The sequence below is a fragment of the Oncorhynchus keta genome, unplaced genomic scaffold, assembly GCF_023373465.1.
Source record: "Oncorhynchus keta strain PuntledgeMale-10-30-2019 unplaced genomic scaffold, Oket_V2 Un_contig_16860_pilon_pilon, whole genome shotgun sequence".
NCBI lineage: Eukaryota > Metazoa > Chordata > Actinopteri > Salmoniformes > Salmonidae > Oncorhynchus > Oncorhynchus keta.
The window spans coordinates 53,829-81,201 of record NW_026280156.1 but is presented as its reverse complement, the minus strand read 5'-3'; the positions used below and the strand labels follow the sequence as shown (position 1 = coordinate 81,201).

At 49.3% G+C, this 27,373-nt stretch overlaps 2 long non-coding RNA genes across 4 annotated transcripts; one reads left to right on the top strand and one right to left on the bottom strand.

The window, feature by feature from the left end:
- The first annotated feature begins 5,771 nt into the window (after positions 1-5,771).
- On the top strand, positions 5,772-6,566 carry LOC127919513 (uncharacterized). Its single transcript, XR_008103178.1, has 3 exons — positions 5,772-5,878; positions 5,998-6,421; positions 6,528-6,566. It is a non-coding gene; the product is annotated as an uncharacterized LOC127919513 (long non-coding RNA).
- Positions 6,567-10,670: 4,104 nt separating this feature from the next.
- Positions 10,671-17,039, bottom strand: LOC118379262 (uncharacterized). Of its 3 annotated transcripts, none has more exons than XR_008103179.1 (3): positions 13,933-14,180; positions 13,352-13,497; positions 10,671-10,922 (listed from the first exon to the last, which is right to left on the bottom strand). It is a non-coding gene; the product is annotated as an uncharacterized LOC118379262 (long non-coding RNA). The 3 variants fall into 3 exon arrangements; XR_008103181.1 differs by having other exon boundaries at positions 13,996-14,168; XR_008103180.1 differs by lacking the exon at positions 13,933-14,180 and adding an exon at positions 17,010-17,039 and having other exon boundaries at positions 10,673-10,922.
- Positions 17,040-27,373: the final 10,334 nt, after the last annotated feature.

The window sequence follows — 27,373 nt, the reverse complement described above, 5'->3', positions numbered from 1 at the left end:
CTGGTCCATCTCTCTCTAACCTCTAGGGGACCTCCAGCTAATGGTCCATCTCTCTCTAACCTCTAGGAGACCTCCAGCTAATGGCCCATCTCTCTCTAACCTCTAGGAGACCTCCAGCTACTGGTCCATCTCTCTCTAACCTCTAGGAGACCTCCAGCTGCTGGTCCATCTCTCTCTAACCTCTAGGAGACCTCCAGCTGCTGGTCCATCTCTCTCTAACCTCTAGGAGACCTCCAGCTGCTGGTCCATCTCTCTCTAACCTCTAGGAGTGCTCCAGCTGCTGGTCCATCTCTCTCTAACCTCTAGGAGACCTCCAGCTGCTGGTCCATCTCTCTCTAACCTCTAGGAGACCTCCAGCTGCTGGTCCATCTCTCTCTAACCTCTAGGAGACCTCCAGCTGCTGGTCCATCTCTCTCTAACCTCTAGGGGACCTCCAGCTGCTGGTCCATCTCTCTCTAACCTCTAGGAGATCTCCAGCTGCATCTCTCTCTAACCTCTAGGAGATCTCCAGCTGCTGGTCCATCTCTCTCTAACCTCTAGGAGACCTCCAGCTGCTGGTCCATCTCTCTCTAACCTCTAGGAGATCTCCAGCTGCTGGTCCATCTCTCTCTAACCTCTAGGAGACCTCCAGCTGCTGGTACATCTCTCTCTAACCTCCAGGAGACCTCCAGCTGCTGGTCCATCTCTCTCTAACCTCTAGGAGATCTCCAGCTGCTGGCCCATCTCTCTCTAACCTCCAGGAGACCTCCAGCTGCTGGTCCATCTCTCTCTAACCTCCAGCTGCTGGTCCATCTCTCTCTAACCTCCAGCTGCTGGTCCATCTCTCTCTAACCTCCAGCTGCTGGTCCATCTCTCTCTAACCTCTAGGGGACCTCCAGCTAATGGCCCATCTCTCTCTAACCTCTAGGAGATCTCCAGCTGCTGGTCCATCTCTCTCTAACCTCTAGGAGATCTCCAGCTACTGGTCCATCTCTCTCTAACCTCTAGGAGACCTCCAGCTGCTGGTCCATCTCTCTCTAACCTCTAGGAGACCTCCAGCTGCTGGTCCATCTCTCTCTAACCTCTAGGAGACCTCCAGCTGCTGGTCCATCTCTCTCTAACCTCTAGGAGACCTCCAGCTGCTGGTCCATCTCTCTCTAACCTCTAGGAGATCTCCAGCTGCTGGCCCATCTCTCTCTAACCTCCAGGAGACCTCCAGCTGCTGGTCCATCTCTCTCTAACCTCCAGCTGCTGGTCCATCTCTCTCTAACCTCCAGCTGCTGGTCCATCTCTCTCTAACCTCCAGCTGCTGGTCCATCTCTCTCTAACCTCTAGGGGACCTCCAGCTAATGGCCCATCTCTCTCTAACCTCTAGGAGATCTCCAGCTGCTGGTCCATCTCTCTCTAACCTCTAGGAGATCTCCAGCTACTGGTCCATCTCTCTCTAACCTCTAGGAGACCTCCAGCTGCTGGTCCATCTCTCTCTAACCTCTAGGAGACCTCCAGCTGCTGGTCCATCTCTCTCTAACCTCTAGGAGAACTCCAGCTGCTGGTCCATCTCTCTCTAACCTCTAGGAGAACTCCAGCTGCTGGTCCATCTCTCTCTAACCTCTAGGAGATCTCCAGCTGCTGGTCCATCTCAGGAACCTGAGATCTACCAAACAGATGGTGCATCAGAACCTCTAGAGATCCCTACCTTCCTGGTCCATCTGTTTCCATCTGTGTGTGATCTGTGTGTGTGTGTCCATCTGTGTGTGTGTCTCTCCACCTTCTGGTCCATCTGTTTCCATCTGTGTGTGTGTGTCTCCCTACCTTCCTGGTGAGTGTGGTTCCATCTGTGTGTGTGTGTCCATCTGTGTGTGTGTGTCCATCTGTGTGTGTGTGTCCATCTGTGTGTGTGTGTCTCCCTACCTTCCCGATGAGTGTGCTTCCATCTGTGTGATTGATGAAGACTCCTCTCCTCAGACCTTCGTCATACGGCCAGTACCCTCCTTCTGGCTGGACACTGCTGATACCCGGGTCCTGTAGAGGGAGGAGAGGGTTAGCACCCCTAGAGGGGGGAGGAGGAGGGGTAATACCTCCTAGAGGGGAGGAGATCTCCAGCTGGGTTAGCACCCCTAGAGGGGGAGGAGCTGCTGGGTTAACACCCCTAGAGGGGGAGGAGGAGAGGATTAGGAGGGGAGGAGGCTGCTGGATTATACCCCTAGAGGGGGAGGAGGAGCTGGGTTATCTCTCTCTCTACCCCTAGAGGGGGAGGAGGAGAGGGGTTAACACCCTAGAGGGGGGAGAGAGGGGTGTTAGCCCTAGAGGGGGAGAGAGGGAGAGGGTTAACACCCCTAGAGGGGGTCCAGGAGGAGAGGGGTAACCCCTAGAGGGGGAGAAGGAGAACGGTTAATACCCTAACCTTCTGAGGGGAGGAGGGGAGGGGTTAATACCCCTAGAGGGGGAGGAGGAGAGGGTTAGCCCCTAGAGGGGGGAGGAGAGGGTTAACACCCCTAGAGGGGAGGAGAGGGTTAATACCCCTAGAGGGGGAGGAGGGGTTAACTCCCTAGAGGGGAGGAGAGGGTTAATACCCCTAGAGGGGGAGGAGAGGGGTTAATACCCCTAGAGGGGGAGGAGAGGGTTAATACCCCTAGAGGGGGAGGAGAGGGGTTAATACCCCTAGAGGGGGAGGAGAGGGTTAATACCCCTAGAGGGGGAGGAGAGGGTTAATACCCTAGAGGGGGAGGAGGGGGGTAATACCCCTAGAGGGGAGGGAAGAGAGGGTTAATACCCCTAGAGGGGAGGAGAGGGTTAATACCCCTAGAGGGGGAGGAGAGGGGTTAATACCCCTAGAGGGGGAGGAGAGGGTTAATACCCCTAGAGGGGGAGGAGAGGGTTAATACCCCTAGAGGGGAGGAGAGGGTTAATCTACCCCTCTAGGGGAGGAGAGGGTTAATACCCTAGAGGGGGAGGAGAGGGGTTAATACCCCTAGAGGGGAGGAGAGGGGGAGGGGGAGGAGAGGGTTAATACCCTAGAGGGGAGGAGAGGGTTAATACCCCTAGAGGGGGGAGGAGAGGGTTAATACCCCTAGAGGGGAGGAGGGTTAATACCCTAGAGGGGAGAGAGGGTTAATACCCCTAGAGGGGAGGAGAGGGTTAATACCCCTAGAGGGGGAGGAGAGGGTTAATACCCCTAGAGGGGGAGGAGAGGGTTAATACCCCTAGAGGGGAGGAGAGGGTTAATACCCCTAGAGGGGGGAGGAGAGGGTTAAACCCTGAGGGGAGGAGAGGGTTAATACCCCTAGAGGGGGGAGGAGAGGGTTAATACCCCTAGAGGGGGGAGGAGAGGGTTAATACCCCTAGAGGGGGAGGAGAGGGTTAATACCCCTAGAGGGGGAGGAGAGGGTTAATACCCCTAGAGGGGGAGGAGAGGGTTAATACCCCTAGAGGGGGAGGAGAGGGTTAATACCCCTAGAGGGGGAGGAGAGGGTTAATACCCCTAGAGGGGAGGAGAGGGTTAATACCCCTAGAGGGGGAGGAGAGGGTTAATACCCCTAGAGGGGGAGGAGAGGGTTAATACCCCTAGAGGGGGAGGAGAGGGTTAATACCCCTAGAGGGGGAGGAGAGGGTTAATACCCCTAGAGGGGGAGGAGAGGGTTAATACCCCTAGAGGGGGGAGGAGAGGGTTAATACCCCTAGAGGGGGGGAGGAGAGGGTTAATACCCCTAGAGGGGAGGAGAGGGTTAATACCCCTAGAGGGGGAGGAGAGGGTTAATACCCCTAGAGGGGGAGGAGAGGGTTAATACCCCTAGAGGGGGGAGGAGAGGGGTCAGTAATACCCCAGAGGGAGGAGAGGGTTAATACCCCTAGAGGGGGAGGAGGGGTTAATACCCCTAGAGGGGGAGGAGAGGGTTAATACCCCTAGAGGGGGAGGAGAGGGTTAATACCCCTAGAGGGGGAGGAGAGGGTTAATACCCTAGAGGGGGAGGAGAGGGTTAATACCCTAGAGGGGGAGGAGAGGGTTAATACCCCTAGAGGGGGAGGAGAGGGGTTAATACCCCTAGAGGGGGAGGAGAGGGTTAATACCCCTAGAGGGGAGGAGAGGGTTAATACCCCTAGAGGGGAGGAGGAGAGGTTCTTAACACCCCTAGAGGGAGGAGGAGAGGGTTAATACCCCAGAGGGGGAGGAGAGGGTTAATACCCCCAGAGGGGAGGAGAGGGTTAACACCATATATAGAGGGGGGAGGAGAGGGAATAGTCCCTGAGGGGGAGGGAGGGTTCTATACCCATAGAGGGGAGGAGAGGGTTAATACACCTGAGGGGGAGGAGAGGGTTAATACCCCTAGATACACACACACACAGAGGGGGAGGAGAGGGTTAATACCACTAGAGGGGGAGGAGGAGAGGGTTAACACCCCTAGAGGGGGAGGAGGGAGGGTTAACACCCCTAGAGGGGGTTCTAGGAGGAGGGTTAACACCCACTAGAGGGGAGGAGTACCTGAGGGTTAATACACAGAGGGGAGGAGACAATACACACTAGAGGGGTCAGGAGAGGGTTAATACCCCTAGAGGGGGAGGACTGAGGGAGTCAGTACCTGAGGTATGTTCTATACACACATATAACACCCACTAGAGGGGAGGAGGAGAGGGTTAACACCTAGAGGGGGGAGGACCTGAGGGGTTAACACCCACTAGAGGGGGGAGTAGAGGTTATGTTCTAGACACACATATATACCCACAGAGGGGGAGGAGAGGGTTAATACCCCTAGAGGGGGAGGAGGAGGGTTAACACCACACTAGAGGGGGAGGAGGAGAGGGTTACACACACCCTAGAGGGGGAGGAGAGGGTTAATACCCACTAGAGGGGAGGAGAGGGTTAATACCCCTAGAGGGGGAGGAGAGGGTTAATACCCTAGAGGGGGTCAGGAGAGGGTTAATACCCACACACTGAGAGGGGAGGAGAGGGTATGTTCTATACACACATATATACACCTAGAGGGGAGGAGAGGGTTAATACCCCTAGAGGGGGAGGAGAGGGTTAATACCCACAGAGGGGGGAGGAGAGGGTTAATACCCTAGAGGGGGAGGACACACATATATACACACAGAGGGAGGAGAGGGTTAATACCCCTAGAGGGGAGGAGAGGGTTACACACATATATACCACAGAGGGGGAGGAGAGGGGTTAGTACCTGAGAGGGGGAGGAGACACATATACCCCAGAGGGAGGAGAGGGTTCTACCCCATAGAGGGGAGGAGACTGAGGTTAATACCTAGAGGGGGAGGAGAGGGTTAATACACCTAGAGGGGGAGGAGAGGGTTAATACACCACTAGAGGGGAGTAGAGGGGTATGTTCTATACACACATAGGGGGAGGAGAGGGTTACACACATAATACCCACTAGAGGGGAGGAGAGGGTCTATACACACATACCCACTAGAGGGGGAGGAGAGGGGGTAATACCCCAGAGGGGAGGAGGAGAGGGTTAGTACCTAGAGGGGAGGAGAGGGTTATACACACATAGAGGGGGGAGAGGGGTAATGTTCTAGAGGGGACAGATATATACACAGAGGGGAGGAGAGGGTTAATACCCCTAGAGGGGGAGGAGACACATAATACACACACAGGAGAGGGAACGTACAGCACCTGAGGGAGGCGCTGTCCGTGGCTGTGCAGGTCTTTCACCATGTCAGGCAGGGTCAGAACCTGGGGTATGTGAAGTCTAGAGACACATCCATGTACACACACACTGAGGAGTCAGTACAGGTTCCACTGCACATCCTGGTACACACACACTGACAGTACCTGAGGTATGTTCTATACACACATATATACACACACACTGAGGGAGTCAGTACCTGAGGTATGTTCTATACACACATATATACACACACACTGAGGGAGTCAGTACCTGAGGTATGTTCTATACACATATATACACACACACTGAACACACATACACACACACACTGAGGAGTCATGTTCCATATGTTCTAACAACATGAACACACACACTGAGGGAGTCAGTACCTGAGGTATGTTCTATACACACATATATACACACACACTGAGGGAGTCAGTACCTGAGGTATGTTCTATACACACATATATACACACACACTGAGGGAGTCAGTACCTGAGGTATGTTCTATACACACATATATACACACACACTGAGGGAGTCAGTACCTGAGGTATGTTCTATACACACATATATACACACACACTGAGGGAGTCAGTACCTGAGGTATGTTCTATACACACATATATACACACACACTGAGGGAGTCAGTACCTGAGGTATGTTCTATACACACATATATACACACACACTGAGGGAGTCAGTACCTGAGGTATGTTCTATACACACATATATACACACACACTGAGGGAGTCAGTACCTGAGGTATGTTCTATACACACATATATACACACACACTGAGGGAGTCAGTACCTGAGGTATGTTCTATACACATATATATACACACACACTGAGGGAGTCAGTACCTGAGGTATGTTCTATACACACATATATACACACACACTGAGGGAGTCAGTACCTGAGGTATGTTCTATACACACATATATACACACACACTGAGGGAGTCAGTACCTGAGGTATTTCATAGTTCCTCATGTTCTTGACGACGTCCCAGGTGGCATTGCTACTTCCGTAACCCCAGCGACAGAGATGGTACCCCAGCGCCCAGTAGACCGGCATGGCGGGGTAACCTGAGAGAGGTGACGGTCGAGAATCAGACAGTGACGACTTCCAAGGACACGAGGAAGAAATAGATCCTTATCTTTCTGTAGACTGACCTACGACCTCCAAATACTGTCCAATCACAGAGGCCGGATCGGGACCCAGAAAGACGTAGAAGTCCAGGATCCCACCGATGGTACGCCAGGTGATGGCAGGGCCCGGCTGGAGGACCACGTCTACAGAACCAACATCCACAGAGCATTCATAAACACGCCATGAAGACCACACAGCATCACTCAGACAGCATCGCTCAGACAGCATCGCTCAGACAGCATCGCTCAGACAGCATCGCCCAGACAGCATCACCCAGACAGCATCACTCAGACAGCATCACTCAGACAGCATCACTCAGACAGCATCACTCAGACAGCATCACTCAGACAGCATCACTCAGACATCAACGGAGATTCAAGATGCTGAACGTAAGAGGTGGTAGTAATGGAACAGGCCAGCGCCTGACCCATCATGTCCCAGTAAACAGGAGCTAGAGTAAAGGTAGTAATGGTAGAAATGGGACGTGGCCACTGACCCATCGTGTCCCAGTAAACAGGAGCTAGAGTAAAGGTAGTAATGGTAGAAATGGGACGTGGCCATCATGTCCCAGTAAACAGGAGCTAGAGTAAAGGTAGTAATGGTAGAAATGGGACGTGGCCACTGACCCATCGTGTCCCAGTAAACAGGAGCTAGAGTAAAGGTAGTAATGGTAGTAATGGGACGTGGCCACTGACCCATCGTGTCCCAGTAAACAGGAGCTAGAGTAAAGGTAGTAATGGTAGAAATGGGACGTGGCCACTGACCCATCATGTCCCAGTAAACAGGAGCTAGAGTAAAGGTAGTAATGGTAGTAATGGGACGTGGCCACTGACCCATCGTGTCCCAGTAAACAGGAGCTAGAGTAAAGGTAGTAATGGTAGTAATGGGACGTGGCCACTGACATCATCCCAGTAAACAGGAGCTAGAGTAAAGGTAGTAATGGTAGAAATGGGACGTGGCCACTGACCCATCATGTCCCAGTAAACAGGAGCTAGAGTAAAGGTAGTAATGGTAGTAATGGGACGTGGCCACTGACCCATCTTGTCCCAGTAAACAGGAGCTAGAGTAAAGGTAGTAATGGTAGAAATGGGACGTCGCCACTGACCCATCGTGTCCCAGTAAACAGGAGCTAGAGTAAAGGTAGTAATGGTCAGGTAGAAGGGATGAGGTCCTACAGACACAGGATAGAAATGGGACGTGGCCACTGACCCATCGTGTCCCAGTAAACAGGAGCTAGAGTAAAGGTAGTAATGGTAGTAATGGGACGTGGCCACTGACCCATCATGTCCCAGTAAACAGGAGCTAGAATAAAGGTAGTAATGGTCAGACGTGGAAGGGATGACTGACCCATCGGTCCCAGTAAACAGGAGCTAGAATAAAGGTAGTAATGGTAGAAATGGGATGAGGCCACTGACCCATCGTGTCCCAGTAAACAGGAGCTAGAGTAAAGGTAGTAATGGTAGAAATGGGATGTGGCCACTGACCCATCGGTAAACAGGAGCTAGAGTAAAGGTCAGTAAGGTAGAAGGGATGAGGCCACTGACCCATCATGTCCCAGTAAACAGGATATAGAATAAAGGTCAGTAATGGTAGAATGGGATGACCCATCATGTCCCAGAAACAGGAGCTAGAGAATAGGTAGTAATGGTAGTAATGGGATGAGGCCTACTGACCAGGATATAGAGGAAGAATAGATGTCATGGTCAGGGTAGAAGGGATGAACCCCGGTCCTCCTACAGACACAGGATATAGAATAGAGTCATGGTCAGGTAGAAGGGATGAGGTCCTACAGACACAGGATATAGAATAGAGTCATGGTCAGGTAGAAGGGATGAGGTCCTACAGACACAGGATATAGAATAGAGTCACGGTCATAGAAGTCAGACACAGGATATAGAATAGGGATGAAGGGATGAGGTCCTACAGACACAGGATATAGAATAGAGTCATGGTCAGGTAGAAGGGATGAGGTCCTACAGACACAGGATATAGAATAGAGTCACGGTCAGGTATAAGGGATGAGGTCCTACAGACACAGGATATAGAATAGAGTCACGGTCAGGTAGAAGGGATGAGGTCCTACAGACACAGGATATAGAATAGAGTCACGGTCAGGTAGAAGGGATGAGGTCCTACAGACACAGGATATAGAATAGAGTCACGGTCAGGTAGAAGGGATGAGGTCCTACAGACACAGGATATAGAATAGAGTCATGGTCAGGTAGAAGGGATGAGGTCCTACAGACACAGGATATAGAATAGAGTCATGGTCAGGTAGAAGGGATGAGGTCCTACAGACACAGGATATAGAATAGAGTCATGGTCAGGTAGAAGGGATGAGGTCCTACAGACACAGGATATAGAATAGAGTCATGGTCAGGTAGAAGGGATGAGGTCCTACAGACACAGGATATAGAATAGAGTCACGGTCAGGTAGAAGGGATGAGGTCCTACAGACACAGGATATAGAATAGAGTCATGGTCAGGTAGAAGGGATGAGGTCCTACAGACACAGGATATAGAATAGAGTCACGGTCAGGTAGAAGGGATGAGGTCCTACAGACACAGGATATAGAATAGAGTCATGGTCAGGTAGAAGGGATGAGGTCCTACAGACACAGGATATAGAATAGAGTCATGGTCAGGTAGAAGGGATGAGGTCCTACAGACACAGGATATAGAATAGAGTCATGGTCAGGTAGAAGGGATGAGGTCCTACAGACACAGGATATAGAATAGAGTCATGGTCAGGTAGAAGGGATGAGGTCCTACAGACACAGGATATAGAATAGAGTCATGGTCAGGTAGAAGGGATGAGGTCCTACAGACACAGGATATAGAATAGAGTCATGGTCAGGTAGAAGGGATGAGGTCCTACAGACACAGGATATAGAATAGAGTCATGGTCAGGTAGAAGGGATGAGGTCCTACAGACACAGGATATAGAATAGAGTCATGGTCAGGTAGAAGGGATGAGGTCCTACAGACACAGGATATAGAATAGAGTCATGGTCAGGTAGAAGGGATGAGGTCCTACAGACACAGGATATAGAATAGAGTCATGGTCAGGTAGAAGGGATGAGGTCCTACAGACACAGGATATAGAATAGAGTCATGGTCAGGTAGAAGGGATGAGGTCCTACAGACACAGGATATAGAATAGAGTCATGGTCAGGTAGAAGGGATGAGGTCCTACAGACACAGGATATAGAATAGTCATGGTCAGGTAGAAGGGATGAGACAGACACAGGATATAGAATAGAGTCAGGTCAGGTAGAGATGAGGTCCTACAGACACAGGATATAGAATAGAGTCATGGTCAGGTAGAAGGGATGAGGTCCTACAGACACAGGATATAGAATAGAGTCATGGTCAGGTAGAAGGGATGAGGTCCTACAGACACAGGATATAGAATAGAGTCATGGTCAGGTAGAAGGGATGAGGTCCTACAGACACAGGATATAGAATAGAGTCATGGTCAGGTAGAAGGGATGAGGTCCTACAGACACAGGATATAGAATAGAGTCATGGTCAGGTAGAAGGGATGAGGTCCTACAGACACAGGATATAGAATAGAGTCATGGTCAGGTAGAAGGGATGAGGTCCTACAGACACAGGATATAGAATAGAGTCACGGTCAGGTAGAAGGGATGAGGTCCTACAGACACAGGATATAGAATAGAGTCACGGTCAGGTAGAAGGGATGAGGTCCTACAGACACAGGATATAGAATAGAGTCATGGTCAGGTAGAAGGGATGAGGTCCTACAGACACAGGATATAGAATAGAGTCATGGTCAAGTAGAAGGGATGAGGTCCTACAGACACAGGATATAGAATAGAGTCATGGTCAGGTAGAAGGGATGAGGTCCTACAGACACAGGATATAGAATAGAGTCACGGTCAGGTAGAAGGGATGAGGTCCGACAGACACAGGATATAGAATAGTCATGGTCAGGTAGAAGGGATGATATGTGGTCTGGAGACGGGAGTCGTTACCGTGGGCGCCACATCTCTAGCCCACATGGTGAGGGTGTTCCAGTGGATGTCGTGTAGGAAGGAGGAGCGGTGTTCTCCCAGCCCATAGATGTACTGACTGGACAGACTGCTGGACAGCTGGAGGAACTGGTCACAGTAGAACAGAGGAGCTACCGTGGTGTTGAGGCTGGGGGGGGGACAGAGAGAGACAGACACAACATGAAGACAGACACACAAGCACAGGCATTATGTTAAGTCAAAAGAGAGACTACAGAGAGACAGAGTAGAGACGACAGAGAGAGAGAGTAGAGAGACTACAGAGAGAGAGAGAGAGAGAGACAGAGTAGAGACGACAGAGAGAGAGAGTAGAGACTACAGAGAGAGAGAGACAGAGTAGAGACGACAGAGAGACAGAGTAGAGACGACAGAGAGACAGAGTAGAGACGACAGAGAGACAGAGTAGAGACGACAGAGAGACAGAGAAGAGACGACAGAGAGACAGAGTAGAGACGACAGAGAGACAGAGTAGAGACTACAGAGAGACAGAGTAGAGAGACAGAGTAGAGACTACAGAGAGACAGAGAGAATAGAGACTACAGAGACAGAGACAGAGTAGAGACTACAGAGAGAGAGAATAGAGACTACAGAGAGAGAGACAGAGTAGAGACTACAGAGAGAGAGAATAGAGACTACAGAGAGACAGAGTAGACTACAGAGAGACAGAGTAGAGACGACAGAGAGACTACAGAGAGACAGAGAGAATAGAGACTACAGAGAGAGAGACAGAGACAGAGTAGAGACTACAGACAGACAGAGAGAGAGAATAGAGACTACAGAGAGAGAATAGAGACTACAGAGTAGAGACTACAGAGAGAGAGAATAGAGACTACAGAGTAGAGACTACAGAGAGAGAGAGAGACAGAGTAGAGACTACAGAGAGAGAGAGACAGAGTAGAGACACAGAGAGAGACAGAGTAGACTACAGAGAGAGAGAGAGAAAGAGTAGAGATGACAGAGAGAGAGAGACAGAGTAGAGACTACAGAGAGAGAGAGAGACAGAGTAGAGACTACAGAGAGAGAGAGACAGAGTAGAGACGACAGAGAGAGAGAGACAGAGTAGAGACTACAGAGAGAGAGAGAGAGAATACAGAGAGACTACAGAGAGAGAGAGACAGAGTAGAGACTACAGAGAGAGAGAAAGAGTAGAGACTACAGAGAGAGACAGAGTAGAGACTACAGAGAGAGACGGAGAGAGACACAGAGAGAGAGAGGAGAGAGAAGAGACTACCGAGAGAGAGTAGAGACTACACAGAGCGAGAGAGACCGAGAGACCGAGTGACAGAGTAGAGAGTAGAGACTACAGAGAGAGAGACAGAGAGACAGAGAGAGAGAGAATAGAGACTACAGAGAGAGAGAGAGACAGAGTAGAGACTACAGAGAGAGAGAGACAGAGTAGAGACGACAGAGAGACAGAGAGAGAGACAGAGAGAGAGAGACAGAGACACAGAGAGAGAGAGAGTAGAGACACAGAGAGACTACAGAGAGAGACAGAGTAGAGACTACAGAGAGAGAGAGACAGAGTAGAGACTACAGAGAGAGAGACTACAGAGAGACTACAGAGAGAGAGAGAGACAGAGTAGAGACTACAGAGAGAGAGAGACAGAGAGAGAGAGAGACACAGAGAGAGAGAGAGACAGAGAGAGAGAGACAGAGTAGAGACTACAGAGAGAGATGAGACAGACAGAGAGAGAGACTACAGAGAGAGAGAGAGAGAGAGAGACTACAGAGAGAGAGAGAGAGAGAATAGAGACTACAGAGAGAGAGAGAGAGAGTAGAGACTACAGAGAGAGAGAGAGACAGAGAGAGAGAATAGAGACTACAGAGAGACAGAGAGAGAGAGAGTAGAGAGAGAGTAGAGACTACAGAGAGAGAGAGAGACAGAGTAGAGACTACAGAGAGAGAGAGAGACAGAGTAGAGACTACAGAGAGACAGAGTAGAGACTACAGAGAGACAGAGTAGAGACTACAGAGAGAGAGAGAGACAGAGTAGAGACTACAGAGAGAGAGAGAGACAGAGTAGAGACTACAGAGAGAGAGAGAGACAGAGTAGAGACTACAGAGAGAGAGAGAGACAGAGTAGAGACTACAGAGAGAGAGAGAGACAGAGTAGAGACTACAGAGAGACTACAGAGAGACAGAGTAGAGACTACAGAGAGAGAGAGAGACAGAGAGAGAGAGAGAAAGAGACTACAGAAGAGAGAGAGAGACAGAGTAGAGACTACAGAGAGACAGAGTAGAGACTACAGAGAGACAGAGTAGAGACTACAGAGAGAGAGAGACAGAGTAGAGACTACAGAGAGAGAGAGACAGAGTAGAGACTACAGAGAGACAGAGTAGAGACTACAGAGAGAGAGAGAGAGTAGAGACTACAGAGAGAGAGAAGAGACTACAGAGAGAGAGAGACAGAGTAGAGACTACAGAGAGACAGAGTAGAGACTACAGAGAGAGAGTAGAGACTACAGAGAGACAGAGTAGAGACTACAGAGAGACAGAGTAGAGACTACAGAGAGAGAGAGTAGAGACGACAGAGAGAGAGACAGAATAACTCATGCATACAGCACAGCTCCTGTGGAAGTTCTCGTAACGATGATGCCAAACGGCTCATTGGACAGCTCCACAGAGTAGGCGGGACTAGAGGCCTTCTCTGTGGCCTTGGGCACGGCGATTGGCACCTCGAATCGCGACTCAGACGGGTCGGTGATCTGAACATAACAAAAGAGAGATGAATGATATGACGGCCAAAGACCCCAGAGATCTGACACTGAATTCATGTGTGTGTGTGTGTGTGTGTGTGTGTGTGTGTGTGTGTGTGTGTGTGTGTGTGCGTGCATTAATGTGTGTCTATACAGTACATTCATGTGCATCTGTCTGTATTTATGTGTGTGTGCGCACTTCTGCCTGTGTGTGTGAGCATTAATTTGTGTGTGTGTACAGTACAGTATGTATGTATTGGTGTGTGTGTGTATACAGTACATGGTGGAAAATAAGGGACCATTTTTTTCTCATTTTGTCTGTCATAGTTGAAGTGTACCTATGATGAAAATTACAGGCCTCTCTCATCTGTTTAAGTGGGAGAACTTGACTAAATACTTTTTTGCCCCACTGTATGTATTGGTGTGTCCTCCCTGTCTCCTCACCCTGACTCGGAGCCTGTTGTCTGTGTGTCAGTATGTATTGGTGTGTCCTCCCTGTCTCCTCACCCTGACTCGGAGCCTGTTGTCTGTGTGTCAGTATGTATTGGTGTGTCCTCCCTGCCTCCTCACCCTGACTCGGAGCCTGTTGTCTGTGTGTCAGTATGTATTGGTGTGTCCTCCCTGTCTCCTCACCCTGACTCGGAGCCTGTTGTCTGTGTGTCAGTATGTATGTATTGGTGTCCTCCCTGTCTCCTCACCCTGACTCGGAGCCTGTTGTCTGTGTGTCAGTATGTATGTATTGGTGTGTCCTCCCTGCCTCCTCACCCTGACTCGGAGCCTGTTGTCTGTGTGTCAGTATGTATGTATTGGTGTGTCCTCCCTGCCTCCTCACCCTGACTCGGAGCCTGTTGTCTGTGTGTCAGTATGTATGTGGTGTGTCCTCCCTGCCTCCTCACCCTGACTCGGAGCCTGTTGTCTGTGTGTCAGTATGTATGTATTGGTGTGTCCTCCCTGTCTCCTCACCCTGACTCGGAGCCTGTTGTCTGTGTGTCAGTATGTATGTATTGGTGTGTCCTCCCTGTCTCCTCACCCTGACTCGGAGCCTGTTGTCTGTGTGTCAGTATGTATGTATTGGTGTCCTCCCTGTCTCCTCACCCTGACTCGGAGCCTGTTGTCTGTGTGTCAGTATGTATTGGTGTGTCCTCCCTGCCTCCTCACCCTGACTCGGAGCCTGTTGTCTGTGTGTCAGTATGTATGTATTGGTGTCCTCCCTGTCTCCTCACCCTGACTCGGAGCCTGTTGTCTGTGTGTCAGTATGTATGTATTGGTGTGTCCTCCCTGCCTCCTCACCCTGACTCGGAGCCTGTTGTCTGTGTGTCAGTATGTATTGGTGTGTCCTCCCTGCCTCCTCCTCACCCCCTGACCCTGACTCGGAGCCTGTTGTCTGTGTGTCAGTATGTATTGGTGTGTCCTCCCTGTCTCCTCACCCTGACTCGGAGCCTGTTGTCTGTGTGTCAGTATGTATGTATTGGTGTGTCCTCCCTGCCTCCTCACCCTGACTCGGAGCCTGTTGTCTGTGTGTCAGTATGTATGTATTGGTGTCCTCCCTGTCTCCTCACCCTGACTCGGAGCCTGTTGTCTGTGTGTCAGTATGTATGTATTGGTGTGTCCTCCCTGCCTCCTCACCCTGACTCGGAGCCTGTTGTCTGTGTGTCAGTATGTATGTAGTGTGTCCTCCCTGCCTCCTCACCCTGACTCGGAGCCTGTTGTCTGTGTGTCAGTATGTATTGGTGTGTCCTCCCTGCCTCCTCACCCTGACTCGGAGCCTGTTGTCTGTGTGTCAGTATGTATGTATTGGTGTGTCCTCCCTGCCTCCTCACCCTGACTCGGAGCCTGTTGTCTGTGTGTCAGTATGTATTGGTGTGTCCTCCCTGTCTCCTCACCCTGACTCGGAGCCTGTTGTCTGTGTGTCAGTATGTATGTATTGGTGTGTCCTCCCTGCCTCCTCACCCTGACTCGGAGCCTGTTGTCTGTGTGTCAGTATGTATGTATTGGTGTGTCCTCCCTGCCTCCTCACCCTGACTCGGAGCCTGTTGTCTGTGTGTCAGTATGTATGTATTGGTGTGTCCTCCCTGCCTCCTCACCCTGACTCGGAGCCTGTTGTCTGTGTGTCAGTATGTATTGGTGTGTCCTCCCTGCCTCCTCACCCTGACTCGGAGCCTGTTGTCTGTGTGTCAGTATGTATGTATTGGTGTCCTCCCTGTCTCCTCACCCTGACTCGGAGCCTGTTGTCTGTGTGTCAGTATGTATGTATTGGTGTCCTCCCTGCCTCCTCACCCTGACTCGGAGCCTGTTGTCTGTGTGTCAGTATGTATTGGTGTGTCCTCCCTGCCTCCTCACCCTGACTCGGAGCCTGTTGTCTGTGTGTCAGTATGTATTGGTGTGTCCTCCCTGCCTCCTCACCCTGACTCGGAGCCTGTTGTCTGTGTGTCAGTATGTATGTATTGGTGTCCTCCCTGTCTCCTCACCCTGACTCGGAGCCTGTTGTCTGTGTGTCAGTATGTATGTATTGGTGTGTCCTCCCTGCCTCCTCACCCTGACTCGGAGCCTGTTGTCTGTGTGTCAGTATGTATGTATTGGTGTGTCCTCCCTGCCTCCTCACCCTGACTCGGAGCCTGTTGTCTGTGTGTCAGTATGTATTGGTGTGTCCTCCCTGTCTCCTCACCCTGACTCGGAGCCTGTTGTCTGTGTGTCAGTATGTATTGGTGTGTCCTCCCTGCCTCCTCACCCTGACTCGGAGCCTGTTGTCTGTGTGTCAGTATGTATGTATTGTGTGTCCTCCCTGTCTCCTCACCCTGACTCGGAGCCTGTTGTCTGTGTGTTAGTATGTATGTATTGGTGTGTCCTCCCTGCCTCCTCACCCTGACTCGGAGCCTGTTGTCTGTGTGTTAGTATGTATGTATTGGTGTCCTCCCTGTCTCCTCACCCTGACTCGGAGCCTGTTGTCTGTGTGTCAGTATGTATGTATTGGTGTCCTCCCTGTCTCCTCACCCTGACTCGGAGCCTGTTGTCTGTGTGTCAGTATGTATGTATTGGTGTGTCCTCCCTGCCTCCTCACCCTGACTCGGAGCCTGTTGTCTGTGTGTCAGTATGTATTGGTGTGTCCTCCCTGCCTCCTCACCCTGACTCGGAGCCTGTTGTCTGTGTGTCAGTATGTATGTATTGGTGTCCTCCCTGCCTCCTCACCCTGACTCGGAGCCTGTTGTCTGTGTGTCAGTATGTATGTATTGGTGTGTCCTCCCTGCCTCCTCACCCTGACTCGGAGCCTGTTGTCTGTGTGTCAGTATGTATGTATTGGTGTCCTCCCTGCCTCCTCACCCTGACTCGGAGCCTGTTGTCTGTGTGTCTGTATGTATGTATGTATGTATTGGTGTGTCCTCCCTGTCTCCTCACCCTGACTCGGAGCCTGTTGTCTGTGTGTCAGTATGTATTATTGTGTGTCCTCCCTGCCTCCTCACCCTGACTCGGAGCCTGTTGTCTGTGTGTCAGTATGTATTGGTGTGTCCTCCCTGCCTCCTCACCCTGACTCGGAGCCTGTTGTCTGTCTCATATGTATTGAGCTCCAGCTCCTCACCCTGACTCGTCCTGTTGTCTGTGTGTCAGTATGTATGTAGGTCTTCACCGTCTTCACCAGAGTTCCCGTCTGACCCACGTCTGTGGCGTCCTCCTGACTCCTCACCCTGAGTAGGAGCCTGGTCTGGTGTCAGTATGTATGTAGGGTGTCCTCCCTGCCTCCTCACCCTGACTCAGGGGCCTGTTGTCTGTGTGTCAGGGATGTATGTATTGTGTCCTCCCTGCCTCCTCACCCTGACTCACCACCCCCCTTGTCTGGGTCAGTATGTCAAACCTCCCTGCCTCCTCACCCTGACTCCACAGCCTGTTGTCTGTGTGTCAGTATGTATGCTCTACCTCCCTGTCTCCCCACCCTCCTGGGGAGCCTGTTGTCTGTGTGTCAGTATGTATGTGTGGGGTCCTCCCTGTCTCCTCACCCTGACTTGGAGCCTGTTGTCTGGTGTCAGTATGTATGCCAGTGTGTCCTCCCTGCCTCCTCACCCTGACTCAGGGAGCCTGTTGTCTGTGTGTCAGATGAGGGCCTCCCTGGTGGCAGAACAGGAGCCTGTTGTCTGTGGTCAGTATGGGGTCCTCCCTGTCTCCTCACCCTGACTCGGAGCCTTCCTGTGTCACAGTATGTACAGTTACAGTTTGACTGCAATCCGACACAATGACTAAGCCTGTAGAGTACAAGACAGTACAAAACACTGGTGTAGTCTGGGTCCTCACCCTGACTCGTGAGCCTGTTGTCTGTGTGTCAGTATGTCTATGTAGGGTGTGTCCCCCTCTCCTCACTGCAGTGTGAGGCAGGAGCCTGTTGTCTGGGTGTCAGGACACAAGTCAATCACCTGCCTCCCTGTCTCCTCACCCTGACTCTGTTGTCTGTGTGTCAATGTAGGTATTGGTGTAAAGCCCTGTCTCCTCACCCTGACTCTGGACCTGTTGTCTGTGTGTCAATGTATGTATTGGTGTTCCTCCCTGTTCCTCACCCTGACTAGCCTGTTGTCTGTTGTAGAATAATGTATGTGTGATCATCAACCTGATCTCCTCACCCTGACTCAAGCCTGTTGTCATGTGTAACCAACATGTATGTGTTGAACAAATCCAAATATTTCACCCTGACTCTTCCTGTTGTCTGTGTGTCTTATGTATTGATGTGTCCTCCCTGCCTCTCTCACCCTCTCTCAAGCCTGTTGTCTGTCATGAGGTAGTCACCCTGCCTCCCTCACCCTGACTCGGAGCCTGATTTCAATTAACACCCTGTCGTGTCTGTGTGTAAAATGTTCATGTTAAAAGTTCATTGTGGATTTTCTTTCCTTCTCCTCAGCCAATCAGCCTGTTGTCTGTGACAAGGTAGGGGTGGTATCCTGCCTCCTCAGACTAGGGCCTATTGTCTGTGTGTCAGTAAGTCCACATTATGTGTCCTCCCAGCTCCTCATGAGCAAAGAGCCTGTGTCTGTCCATCATTATGTATTAAGACATCCCTGTCTCCTCACCCTGACTCGGAACCTGTTGAAAGTTTCTTCAAGTGTCAGTCCCTGCAAAAACCATCAAGCGCTGATGATGAGGTGTGTCCTCCCTGAAAGGAAGACCCTGACTCGGAGCCTGTTGTCTGTGTGTAAGTATGTATTAAAGTGTACCTCCCTGCTCCTCACCCTGACTGCAGCCTGTTGTCTGTGTGTCAGTAGTATGTAACAGTGTCCTCCCTGTCTCCTCACCCTGATTGTTGTCTGTTGTCAGTATGTATTTCTGGTTACTCCCTGTCTCCACCCTATGGAGCCTGTTCTGTGTGTCAGTATGTATTTGATGTCTTCACTGTTATTCTACCCTGAAGCCTGTTGTCTGTGTGTACAAATAAAGTAAAATTGAATGAGTGTCCTCCCTGCCTCCTCACCCTGAATGAGTAGCCTGTTGTCTGTGTGTCAGTATGTATGTATAAACCTCCCTGCCTCCTCACCCTGACTAGGAGCCTGTTGTCTGTGAATGTATGTAGGTGTTCTCCCTGCCTCCTCAACTCGGAGCCTGTTGTCTGTGTGTCATGTATGTATTGGTGTTCCTCCCTGCCCTTCACCCTGACTCGGTGTTGTCTGTGTGTCAATGTAGTAGGTGTTCCTCCCTGCCTCCTCACCCTGAATGAGTAGCCTGTTGTCTGTGTGTCAGTATGTATGTAGGTGTTCTCCCTGCCTCCTCACCCTGACTCGGTGTTGTCTGTGTGTCAATGAGTAGGTGTTCCTCCCTGCCCCTCACCCTGAATGAGCCTGGTGTCTGTGTGTCCCTTGAATGTATGTAGGTGTGTCCTCCCTGCCTTCACCCTGACTAGGTGTTGTCTGTGTGAATGTATGTAGGTGTTCTAAAACCTCTTGACCCTGACTCGGTGTTCTAAACCCTTGAATGAGTAGGTGTTCTAAAACCCTTGAATGAGTAGGTGTTCTAAACCCTTGAATGAGTGTGTCCTCCCTGCTAAAACCCTTGAATGAGCCTGTTGTCTGTGTGTTGTATGATGTAGGTGTTCCCTGTCTCCTCACCTTGAATGAGCCTAGGTGTTCTGTGTGTCAGTATGAATGAGTAGGTGTTCTAAACCCTGTGAACCCTGAGTAGGTGTTCTCTGTGTGTCAGTATGAGTAGGTGTTCCCTGTCTCCCTTGAATGAGTAGCCTGTTCTCCCTTGAATGAGTAGGTGTTCTAAAACCCTTCAATGACTAGGTGTTCTAAACCCTTGAATGATTAGGTGTGTCTAAAACCCTTGAATGAGGGAACCTAGGTCTGTTCTAAAACCCTTGAATGAGTAGGTGTTCCCTAAACCCTGAATGAGAGGTGTTCTAAAACCCTTGAATGAGTAGGTGTTCTAAACCCTTGAATGAGTCCTGTTCTAAAACCCTTGAATGAGTAGGTGTTCTAAAACCCTCCCTGAATGATTAGGTGTTCTGTGTCCTTGAATGAGAGTAGGTGTTCTAAACCCTTGAATGGGGCCTGGTGTTCTAAACCCTTGAATGAGTAGGTGTTCTAAACCCTTGAATGACTAGCCTGTGTTCTAAAACCCTTGAATGAGTAGGTGTTCTAAACCCTTGAATGAGTAGGTGTTCTAAAACCTTGAATGAGTAGGTGTTCTAAAACCCAGGAAGAGTAGGTGTTCTAAACCCTTGAATGATTAGGTGTTCTAAACCCTTGAATGAGTAGGTGTTCTAAAACCCTTGTCAATGAGTAGGTGTTCTAAACCCTTGAATGAGTAGGTGTTCTAAACCCTTGAATGAGTAGGTGTTCCCCACCCGTCCCTGAATGGGAGCCCCTATCTAAAACCCTGAATGAGTAGGTGTTCTAAAACCTTGAATGAGTAGGTGTTCAAAACCCTTGGCCAATGAGTAGGTGTTCTAAACCCTGAATGAGTAGGTGTTCAAACCCTTGAATGAGGGTGTTCTAAACCCTTGAATGAGTAGGTGTTCTAAACCCAGTTGAATGAGTAGGTGTTCAAAACCCAAATGAGTTCAAAGCCAGTGGTTAAAACGTGGTGTTCTAAACCCTTGAATGAGTAGGTGTTCTAAACCCATTGAATGAGTAGGTGTTCTAAACCCCCTGAATGAGTAGGTGTTCTAAACACCTTGAAGAGTCTGTGTTCTGCACTTTTGAATGAATGCAGGGTTCAAAGCAGTTGAATGTTTTAGTATTGTTCTAAATTTGAATGAGTAGGTGTTCTAAACCCTTGAATGAGTAGGTGTTCAAAACCCTTGAATGACAAATCTGTCGTGTTGCCCCTAAACCCTTGAAATGAGTAGGTGTTCTTAAACCCTTGAATGAGTAGGTGTTCTAAACCCTTGAACCAGTCAGGTGTCTAAACCCTTGAATTTAGGTGTTCTAAACCCTTGAATGAGAATAACAGTGTTCTAAACCCTTGAATGAGAAACATGTTCTAAACCCTTGAATGACAAGGTGTTCAAACCCAAATTGAATGAGTTTGAGTGTTTGCTAAACAGCTTGAATGAGTAGGTGTTCTAAACCCTTGAATGAGTAGGTGTTCTAAACCCTTGAATGAGTAGGTGTTCTAAACCCTTGAATGATTTCAATGTTCAAACCCTTGAAAAGTAATTTGTGTTCTAAACCCTTGAACAATCAGTTGTTCTAAACCCTGTGAATGATTAGGTGTTCTAAACCCTATTTGAAAAAGACCAAGTCTATATTATCAAGAACAGCTCAAATAAGCAATGAGAAACAACGGTCCATCAACTTTAAGACATGAAGATCAGTCAAGGAACATTTTCAGAATTCTGAAAGTTTTGAAAGTGTTTGAAACCCTTCAATGCAGTAGGTGTTCCATCAAGCGCTATGATGAAACTGGCTCTCTAAACCCTTGAAAGGAAAACCCAGGAAAGTTCTAAGTTACCTCTGCTGAGATGATAAGTTCATTAGAGTTACCAGCCTCAGATTGCAGCCAAATAAATGCTTCACTGAGTAACAGACATCTCAACATAAACAATATTTTGATTTGTTTAACACTTTTCTGAATTACATGATTCCATGTGTTATTTCATAAACCCTGTCTTTACTATTATTCTACAATGTGAAAATAGTAAAAATGTTCTAAACCCTTGAATGAGTAGGTGTGTCCCAAACTTTTGACTGGTACTGTAGGGTTGGGGTAAAATGTGACTACATTCCTATACATGACAGAATCCCACGAGAGTGTCAGGTAGTTCTCACCTCCTCCCGTACAGGAGCCTCCTCTGAAGCAGCAGCGTTGGTGAACTGGACATCCTCTGGGCTCAGTCGCTTATAAGACACCATCTACACAGAGACCAGGACAACGTAGACGGGTGAGGACACGACAGACACATGTAGCGGCATATTAAACCCAGTGTTTGGTTTACAGACACTGTAAAGACCTGTGTACACACATCTCCAGTAAGCCTGACTGGCTAGTAGATTCGACTGTATCATATAGTTAGATAAGATTGCATACATAGCTTCATAAATATTGCCGAATAGCCTTGCTAGACTTTCGACCCGTAGACAGCCAACACAAGCGGTGCTGTAAATGCCAAAGGTGAATATATCTGGCCACCTCGGCTGGGGATACTAGCTGAGTTTACCTCAACTACACGATATCGTATTACAGGGATTTAATGAACAAAAACGAGGCTGTGAAAGGTTACCTAAACAACTAGCTAGTTAGTATCCCTCTAACTGAGCTTGGGTGCCGTTTCACCAAAGTATCCACGATAAATGTGTTATTGGTTAAACGTCCTCTGCCACATAAGACGGGATGGTGAAGGACGAGGCTTTGCGAGGACAGTAACATCAGCTGGTTCGCCCTGTACACAACATCAGGTTTATTTGAGTAGATATCTAACGTTAGTTTCCTTGGATAAAAGAAAGCGACGCCCACGAACGTTTCTTACCTCGACTGTTTGTCTCGGGTTTTTCACTAATAATAATAATAATACACGTTCCCTCGATGTAGGTTTTTTGAAAACGTGTCTAGCATGCCGTCGTCTCTCCTTCCATAAACATGTTGTTGATTTCTCAGGCTTCTGTTCTTCTTCGGTGGATTTAACGGCGGTCGGGATTCACCGTTAAACGGTGCACTACCGCCACCTACTGTACTGGAGTCAGAGAAACGGAAGAACTAAATCAAATCTGACAGCCCTGTGTCTCTTAATTAAAGAAAACAAAAGCTTGGATACTATATTCAATTCAAGGGCTTTATTGTCATGGGAAACATGTGTTAACATTGCCAAAGCAATCTGTCGAGGTTCTACCCAGTCAACTCTTTACACTTTGTGCCCAGGCAAGTCCCAGCCAGTGAGGTCAAAGATGGTGGATAAATGATGTCCCACTCAGGCTGTTTCCCATTGAAACAAAAAATATTCAGTTCCGTTCTGCTCGACAGGGTGGCTCTCCCTTTGACACCAATGCATTAGCAGCTAGAGTTAGTCTGCGAAGTTCATTAACCATATATGGACCAGAAAAGGAAAATAGGGAGTGGTATGTCTTGCATTCTCTTCCTTCTCTGCTGAGGTGCGTTGACCGTGCAGAAAATGGCAGCCTTGCTTGTATGTAGCGCTGTTCGAGTAAAATCAGAGACGGTTAGCGAGCGGAAACATCATCCGTATCGGGGAATAATTCAGTATGTTCAGTATGTGGCAGCACATTAAATGTGTGAACGTCAATATATCAAATAATATGTTTTGAAGTGATTTGGTTTTCCTATCAGATGTAATGACTTATTCAACCGTCTGTTTCCAACCCCAAGACTGATGAAACAGGGTTTCAGCTCGAGTTTGGGAAACCCTGAGGTAAAGGATGGCCTCCTCACTTCCATCTCTTCCTGCCGTCCTCCCCTCCCCGACTTCCTCTGTACTGGGAATAGACGCTGCCCTGTTTCTCTATCCCACTACTCCTGCAACCTTTGCATCATTACTGCCCATATCAGTCCCTAAAGCCTCTGCCCATATCAGTCCCTAAAGCCTCTGTCCATATCAGTCCCTAAAGCCTCTGCCCATATCAGTCCCTAAAGCCTCTGCCCATATCAGTCCCTAAAGCCTCTGCCCATATCAGTCCCTAAAGCCTCTGTCCATATCAGTCCCTAAAGCCTCTGTCCATATCAGTCCCTAAAGCCTCTGTCCATATCAGTCCCTAAAGCCTCTGTCCATATCAGTCCCTAAAGCCTCCCATATCGGTCCCTAAAGCCTCTGCCCATATCAGTCCCTAAAGCCTCTGCCCATATCAGTCCCTAAAGCCTCTGTCCATATCAGTCCCTAAAGCCTCTGTCCATATCAGTCCCTAAAGCCTCTGTCCATATCAGTCCCTAAAGCCTCTGCCCATATCAGTCCCTAAAGCCTCTGTCCATATCAGTCCCTAAAGCCTCTGTCCATATCAGTCCCTAAAGCCTCTGCCCATATCAGTCCCTAAAGCCTCTGCCCATATCAGTCCCTAAAGCCTCTGCCCATATCAGTCCCTAAAGCCATCATTACTGCCCATATCAGTCCCTAAAGCCTCTACATCATTACTGTCCATATCAGTCCCTAAAGCCTCTGCATCATTACTGCCCACATCAGTCCCCAAAGCCTCTGCATCATTACTGCCCATATCAGTCCCTAAAGCCTCTGTCCATATCAGTCCCTAAAGCCTCTGCACCATTACCCCATATCAGTCCCTAAAGCCTCTGCACCATTACTGCCCATATCAGTCCCTAAAGCCTCTGTCCATATCAGTCCCTAAAGCCTCTGCATCATTACTGTCCATATCAGTCCCTAAAGCCTCTGCATCCATATCAGTCCCTAAAGCCTCTGCACATATCAGTCCCTAAAGCCTCTGTCCATATCAGTCCCTAAAGCCTCTGCATCATTACTGTCCATATCAGTCCCTAAAGCCTCTGCATCATTACTGCCCATATCAGTCCCTAAAGCCTCTGCACATATCAGTCCCTAAAGCCTCTGCCCATATCAGTCCCTAAAGCCTCTGCATCATTACTGTCCATATCAGTCCCTAAAGCCTCTGCATCATTACTGCCCATATCAGTCCCTAAAGCCTCTGCCCACATCAGTCCCTAAAGCCTCTGTCCATATCAGTCCCTAAAGCCTCTCAGTCCCTAAAGCCTCTGCCCACATCAGTCCCTAAAGCCTCTGTCCATATCAGTCCCTAAAGCCTCTGCCCACATCAGTCCCTAAAGCCTCTGTCCATATCAGTCCCTAAAGCCTCTGCCCATATCAGTCCCTAAAGCCTCTGTCCATATCAGTCCCTAAAGCCTCTGTCCATATCAGTCCCTAAAGCCTCTGCCCACATCAGTCCCTAAAGCCTCTGTCCATATCAGTCCCTAAAGCCTCTGCCCACATCAGTCCCTAAAGCCTCTGCCCACATCAGTCCCTAAAGCCTCTGTCCATATCAGTCCCTAAAGCCTCTGCCCACATCAGTCCCTAAAGCCTCTGTCCATATCAGTCCCTAAAGCCTCTGCCCATATCAGTCCCTAAAGCCTCTGCATCATTACTGCCCATATCAGTCCCTAAAGCCTCTGTCCATATCAGTCCCTAAAGCCTCTGCCCATATCAGTCCCTAAAGCCTCTGTCCATATCAGTCCCTAAAGCCTCTGCATCATTACTGCCCATATCAGTCCCTAAAGCCTCTGTCCATATCAGTCCCTAAAGCCTCTGCCCATATCAGTCCCTAAAGCCTCTGCATCATTACTGCCCATATCAGTCCCTAAAGCCTCTGCATCATTACTGCCCATATCAGTCCCTAAAGCCTATGTCCATATCAGTCCCTAAAGCCTCTGTCCATATCAGTCCCTAAAGCCTCTGTCCATATCAGTCCCTAAAGCCTCTGCCCATATCAGTCCCTAAAGGCTCTGTCCATATCAGTCCCTAAAGCCTCTGCATCATTACTGCCCACATCAGTCCCTAAAGCCTCTGCATCATTACTGCCCATATCAGTCCCTAAAGCCTCTGCATCATTACTGCCCATATCAGTCCCTAAAGCCTCTGCATCATTACTGCCCATATCAGTCCCTAAAGCCTCTGCATCATTACTGCCCATATCAGTCCCCAAAGCCTCTGTCCATATAAGTCCCTAAAGCCTCTGTCCATATCAGTCCCTAAAGCCTCTGCCCATATCAGTCCCTAAAGCCTCTGCCCATATCAGTCCCTAAAGCCTCTGTCCATATCAGTCCCTAATAAAGCCTCTGTCCATATCAGTCCCTAAAGCCTCTGTCCATATCAGTCCCTAATAAAGCCTCTGTCCATATCAGTCCCTAAAGCCTCTGTCCATATCAGTCCCTAATAAAGCCTCTGTCCATATCAGTCCCTAAAGCCTCTGTCCATATCAGTCCCTAAAGCCTCTGCCTATATCAGTCCCTAAAGCCTCTGCCCATATCAGTCCCTAAAGGCTCTGCATAATTACTGCCCATATCAGTCCCTAAAGCCTCTGTCCATATCAGTCCCTAAAGCCTCTGCCCATATCAGTCCCTAAAGCCTCTGCCCATATCAGTCCCTAAAGCCTCTGTCCATATCAGTCCCTAAAGCCTCTGCCCATATCAGTCCCTAAAGCCTCTGTCCATATCAGTCCCTAAAGCCTCTGTCCATATCAGTCCCTAAAGCCTCTGCATCATTACTGCCCATATCAGTCCCTAAAGCCTCTGTCCATATCAGTCCCTAAAGCCTCTGCCCATATCAGTCCCTAAAGCCTCTGCATCATTACTGCCCATATCAGTCCCTAAAGCCTCTGTCCATATCAGTCCCTAAAGCCTCTGCCCATATCAGTCCCTAAAGCCTCTGCATCATTACTGCCCATATCAGTCCCTAAAGCCTCTGTTCATATCAGTCCCTAAAGCCTCTGTCCACATCAGTCCCTAAAGCCTCTGTCCATATCAGTCCCTAAAGCCTCTGTCCATATCAGTCCCTAAAGCCTCTGTCCATATCAGTCCCTAAAGCCTCTGTCCATATCAGTCCCTAAAGCCTCTGCCCATATCAGTCCCTAAAGCCTCTGCCCATATCAGTCCCTAAAGCCTCTGTCCACATCAGTCCCTAAAGCCTCTGTCCATATCAGTCCCTAAAGCCTCTGTCCATATCAGTCCCTAAAGCCTCTGTCCATATCAGTCCCTAAAGCCTCTGTCCATATCAGTCCCTAAAGCCTCTGTCCATATCAGTCCCTAAAGCCTCTGCATCATTACTGCCCATATCAGTCCCTAAAGCCTCTGCATCATTACTGCCCATATCAGTCCCTAAAGCCTCTGTCCATATCAGTCCCTAAAGCCTCTGCATCATTACTGCCCATATCAGTCCCTAAAGCCTCTGCATCATTACTGCCCATATCAGTCCCTAAAGCCTCTGCCCATATCAGTCCCTAAAGCCTCTGCCCATATCAGTCCCTAAAGCCTCTGCACATATCAGTCCCTAAAGCCTCTGTCCATATCAGTCCCTAAAGCCTCTGTCCATATCAGTCCCTAAAGCCTCTGTCCATATCAGTCCCTAAAGCCTCTGTCCATATCAGTCCCTAAAGCCTCTGTCCATATCAGTCCCTAAAGCCTCTGTCCATATCAGTCCCTAAAGCCTCTGTCCATATCAGTCCCTAAAGCCTCTGCCCATATCAGTCCCTAAAGCCTCTGTCCATATCAGTCCCTAAAGCCTCTGCCCACATTTGCCCCTAAAGCCTCTGTCCATATCAGTCCCTAAAGCCTCTGTCCATATCAGTCCCTAAAGCCTCTGTCCATATCAGTCCCTAAAGCCTCTGTCCATATCAGACCCTAAAGCCTCTGCCCATATCAGTCCCTAAAGCCTCTGTCCATATCAGTCCCTAAAGCCTCTGCATCATTACTGCCCATATCAGTCCCTAAAGCCTCTGTCCATATC